This window comes from Dermacentor andersoni, chromosome 4 (genome assembly GCF_023375885.2).
Source record: "Dermacentor andersoni chromosome 4, qqDerAnde1_hic_scaffold, whole genome shotgun sequence".
Lineage (NCBI taxonomy): Eukaryota > Metazoa > Arthropoda > Arachnida > Ixodida > Ixodidae > Dermacentor > Dermacentor andersoni.
This window is the reverse complement of record NC_092817.1, coordinates 138,054,639-138,060,324: the sequence shown is the minus strand read 5'-3', so window position 1 is coordinate 138,060,324 and position 5,686 is coordinate 138,054,639. Positions and strand designations below refer to the sequence as shown.

The 5,686-nt window shown below is 44.9% G+C and overlaps 1 non-coding gene across 1 annotated transcript; it reads left to right on the top strand.

Moving 5' to 3' along the window:
- Nucleotides 1-4,733: 4,733 nt before the first annotated feature.
- Nucleotides 4,734-4,807, top strand: TRNAS-GGA (transfer RNA serine (anticodon GGA)). The gene has a single exon. It is a non-coding gene; the product is annotated as a tRNA-Ser (tRNA).
- The last annotated feature ends 879 nt before the right edge of the window (nt 4,808-5,686 follow it).

The following is a 5,686-nucleotide window of genomic DNA, read 5'->3' as shown; positions in this document are numbered from 1 at the left end:
TAAAGGCATACGCTTGCGTCTGTTGTTTGTTCAACGTTAAACTCTTATCCATGGTCTCCTAATTGTCTCATTATAGGGACCACAACGTGATAACAGCTCTAAGTCTCAGTGTGTCGCTTTATCAAAGACCTTACGACTGATACACCACTTTATGCATAGAAATTATTTATCTTGAGCAATACTGAAAACAGGAACGTCTATTGGGATGACCAAAAGTGAACATTAAGAAATCGGTTGATATCCATAAACATGCTACTCTCCTAGCAAGGCACAAGAATTATTTTATCAAGAGTCATGCTCTGGGTCTTCAGCAACCTTAGATATCCCATCGAACGCAAAAATGGCACTAAAAATTTTTCTTCCATTTCATTAAAAGATCTTGAGGGCCGCATGGCAGTTTCCTTGGCCTTTTGCTGCATAGATTATGTATGAACATAGTAAATGCCATCAAAGATGTTTGCTTTAATATTTATGCTACTGATACCAGCCAGTGCTTACTCGAAAAGATCATCTGTTTGACCAGGAAAGTGAGACTCCACAGCTGTTCATCCAATCATACAAATATGAGAGAAATTTCCATCTTGTTTTTATGTCAAAGGAAAGCTGCGTTTTATGTCATAGAATAGAGTGTCAAATTTAACCTATAATCATCACATTTATGCCATACCGAGCAAGCCCCCTCAATAATTGGTTTCGTAAGACGCAATATACATCTATATGCGCTTGGCCTACAAAACACTTCTACGATGAAAAATGGAATATGCAGCACTTATCTGGAACCCACATTAGTGGTGTCTCATAAATAAGCTTTAATCATCTCAACCTAAAGCTGCCCGATTTATTAACAGGAACTACTCATGAACATCGAGCATAACATGAATAAACTGCGTCAACTTATGGTGGCTTCAACCTTAGGCTGAAACAAATAATCTTGCGGACCAAAGCCGAGGCTGAAGAATATGCCACCAACCTCACTAGTAACAATTGCGACCGCTTTAATGACACACTAAATACTTCCAAATTGTGGTACCTCCTCAGAGCACTACTTTATCCAAAGCACACAAAAAACGCACACAACCAACACTGTCCACACTATCAGCCACAAAGAACAAATGGATGAAAACGCTCTCACCCCAAATACTGCAATAGACATCCATTGCTGCAGCTCAACGACCGGAGTACAAAGACTATTCACACGAAGCAGAAACCCAATTCGATGGCGATATTACAGATCCAGAAGGGAGGGCAGCCCTATGCGGCATAAGACGTAATACGGCGCCCGGACCGTAGTAGTGCATTTACTATGCACTACTAGGCAATTTCGATGATTACGCCATATGGCAACTCACTGCATGCTCCAATGACATTTGGAAAAATGGAACGCTTCCCCAGGAATGGTGACACGCCGATATTACCCTAATTCGGAAATCCAAGAAACGAATGGCCCTCCAAAATCTCAGAACCATTCCCCTGACTTCATGTTTCGCCAAACTCTTCAAGCAGGTAGTTCTAAGACGCATCCAGCCCTACCTCGAAGCGAACCAATTCTTCCCCTGTACCATATTCGGCGATCGAACAGGTCTGTCTGCACAGGACATACTCCTGCAATTAAAGGAGGATGTTCTGTACGGCTCGAATAAAGCTAAAACAAGAACCATTCTGGCATTGGACCTGAAGGAGGTTTTCGACAACGTCTCATTCTGAACAATCTTGCATCCTCCCAATCCGGAAAACGCATTTATGGTTATGTCCGAGCCTTCGTATCTGACCGCTCGGCCACCATCGGCCTTGTTGAAACTCAGTCAGATATCATAAAACTTTCTGGCAGAGGGACTCCACAGGGTTCGTAAATTTGATAAATGCTTTCCTTAAATTTTTTTTCTTGACTGTGACCTAGGCATGTACATATATTTTGTTTGCCATTATGTTGTATTTTCTCTCATGTATTGTATCCCACCCTGCTAAAATCCTGGTGGGGATTGCAGTATCAATAAATAAATAATAAATAAATAAAATAAATTCATTTCTCTTTCTCTTTTATCTTCACCTCTTCCACCCCAGTCAATATCCCTCATACTGTCCCTACTGTGGAGCAAAGCACAAAGTATCTCATTGCGCCTGGGTGTGCCAACACCCGGCGGGTTACTCCCCTACTCCTTCACCTCAACCTTACTCCTGGGAGACTGCGCTCACCCGCTTAGACCTGCAAGAGCAGCGGCGGCTGATCTGGCCGGCACGCGGAGTGGAACGAGCCAATGAACCCTGAAATAAGGGCTCCAGCCTACACGAATGTCACCCCAGCTCATTAGAAATCAAGGTTTTCTCTCTCTCTCTCTCTCTCTCTCTCTCTCTCTGAGGAATCATGCGGTTCACATCGAGGAACACTCACAGATAGGCAGTTTGACGGAATAGTTCCACGAAAACCCGCAAGGTGGAGAGAAGTTATTAACAAAGGGAAAATGAGACCTTCAACTGCGAGACTTTTCTTTCAATGAACCCGCACGTGTTTCCTTTGTAGTAATTGCTGAACGGAAAAACGTCTGATTTTCCCGTTTAAGGATATCATCAGTTAATTACATGATAAGGAGTGCTAAATTGTTATACGGAACTCATCACGGCTGTTAATGGTTTAACGGGGATGAATAAATCGTTTATTAGCGAATTTAGGATAAAAAATTGCCAGTTGCTTAGCTCGGGTATGCCAGGATATACGTATCGAAAGCTAAGGCATAGCATGGTTAGCCTTGGTTAATCTTGATTGCAAGTGCAGGTTAGTCTGGTTGTCTAGCTATGTTGCGGCGTTTAGCCAGTCGTTCGGCGCGTGGTTCATCTGTTTCCTTGGCGATTCGTTTCCTCTTCATCTCGTTCCGATGTCGATTCCAGGCCTCCTCGTGCTTATCAGAATTGTCGCCGTCCATACTGCTGCCTTAACTGTGGTTGCGGAACACGTGAGCTCTCCTTTTCAATCGTCCAACATGTTATCAGGCATGCGAAGCAACTGGCGAAGCGGGCGGAGGCGAGCGCAACGACGAGGAACATGGTGTGACATCTCACCAAACAGGCGACAGTGGAAAGGCGTGGCCCTGCGCAGCGGCGGAACACCTGTGGCTGGGTGCTACTAGTGACGCATGCGCAGTAGTGGCTAGGGAGCGAGAGAGAGAGAGAGAAATATCTGCGGCGAGGGGCGCGTATTGACGTCATGTGCCTCCTCGGAGCACCGCCACGGCGAAATCGCAAGTTCGCGGCCAGTAAAACTTTCGCTTTAATAATGGTCGGAGCCACTCTGATGTAACGCTTGTGAAAGAGAAGGAAGAAGCGTGCAGGAGAGACCAAGAGAAGAGGAATAAGAGGGAGCCAGATTGATTATGTCTTATTAAACGGATGCTTACATTTTGGCACAGTCACAGTTGTGAACTATGTGGGGTTTATTCACCTTCGTCCAACATTAGGGTGATCAGCTACTCGTGAGGAACTAGAAGGACGATGCAGATAGCCTCGTCCAGTTGCCCGAAATGGTCAGCACACCATATTTCTCGGCTTTCTAAGCCGCTAGAACAATTTCAACAGTTAAAAATTGTAAATTTGTTGGCTCAGCCAGAGTAAATATGCGTCCGACTGACTTCCAACGCTGGATTGACAGTTCGAGCAGCCGAACTGTAGCTATAAGCGAAACTCAAAGATCCAGCAATCTTATAAAATACATTTTGACAAATCAGCAACGGCAAATGTATTGTCATCAACAGTGAGTATATTGTCATCAACAGTCCGATCAATTAAGCAGACGGTGCAATAACTTATAAAGCCAGAACCATTTGATGATACATCTTCAAGTCAGTCAACGTGGCTTCACATTTAGAATATACGTGTTCGCAGAACAATTGGACCATGGAATGTGGCCACATCTATAATATGCGCCATTTCCTTGAAGAAATGCGAATTGGTTCGGGCTCTGCATACCGTTCAACACAGATGTTACATGGGCCGAATGGTGAGCTACCTTGCTGCTAGCCTTTGCTTTGAATCCCATTGAATACTGGGTGAGGATCATTGCATTTAAGCACCAAAAAGGATTTCTCATCAACTACTTCTATGAGAGATGTTTGCTATTACAACGCGCCGGCCCCGTCTTGCGGGAAGCATCAGTCGTTCCACTGCTTGTTCTTAGAATGACAAAGCGTTATCCGCGTCTGATATTGATAAGACAATCTGCGACATTGAATGAACTCGTACAGTCACTGAAAGACGTTCCTGACGTCTCCTTACTAGTCATTGACCAAGGGAGAAACACCAGTAGCAGAAGCTACGGCACTGGATCCCCGGAAGACCAGATGTCCTGTGGCCGCAGCAGTAAAGTAAATTATACTAACTTCACTCAACGTAAGAGACAAATCGACAGCCAGGGAAAGCAAATGCGCTGGTGAGCCCGAATTGTTCATTCTCTATGGATAATAAAAGAAAATGAATAAAGGGAAAACCGGACATCCACCCGTTCGTAGCAACTGCTACAAAGGAAACGCATACGGGTTCCTCGAAAGAAAAGCCTCAGAGTTGAAGAAAAATTTGTCCTGGTCCGGGACTCGAACCCGGCACCACCGCCTTTCCGGGGCAGCCACTGCATCATCTGAGCTAACCAGGCGGCTAGTAGATGGCAGGGGGAAGTCGAATTTGTCGAGAACTCCTGCCTTCGCTTCGTGTTGTCGACAAATTCGACTTCGCCCTGCCGTCTGCTAGCCGCCTGGTTAGCTCAGATGGTAGAGCGGCTGCCCCGGAAAGGCGGTGGTCCCGGGTTCGAGTCCCGGACCAGGAAGAATTTTTCTTCATCTCTGAGGCTTTTCTTTCGAGGAACCCGTATGGGCTTCCTTTGTAGCAATTGCTACGAATGGGTCGATGTCGGTTTTTCACTTTATTCATTACTTCTCTCCACCTTGCGGGTTTCCGCAGAACTACTACGTCAAATAAAAGAAAGTGTTTGCTTGGCGAAGTCTGCGCAGGCCTACTGCACGCACAGAAGAGCGTCACCGGAAATGTCACTGAACTATTAGTGGACACTGGAGCATCCGTTAGCATAGTTTATTATCTACTGATTCCTCTAGATCAAATATTAGGTGGCAATGTTATCAAAGTACAGAGTCACGATAACAATTCTTCGAGTACTAGACAAGTGGGTGTACGTGTGTGTGGAATGTAAACAACTAGATCGAACTAGAACGAGATAGGCAAGCAGTAAAGTTACTGCGAAGAAAATCAGCAACAAACAAAACAAGACGCAAGCGCGTTACATACAAATCCGAAAATAAAGGTACAAAAGATATTTTGCAACGTTTATGTAATTACATCATCACTTATTCCTCATCTATTCAAAAATTCGTGATGACCACTGCCAGCATCTGTCCCGGGTACAAGAGGCACTTAGCAAAGCTGGGCAAAAGTTTAACGTCAAGAAGAGCGAATTCTGTAAGAACATCGTTGTCTTCCTAGGCAGGGTATTTGACGGACAAACAAAAAGCACAGACCACCACGCGCATCTCCAACTGACCAAACCCTACGAAGGCTACACCCTAAAGACGGATATGATGTCAGCAATTCAAGCACACCACGAGCGCATGCGTCAATGCCTGAGTGACATGACGACACGCTATAGTTGAGTACTGAACTGAGTAACTCAATAAACATGCGTTCATTCCGG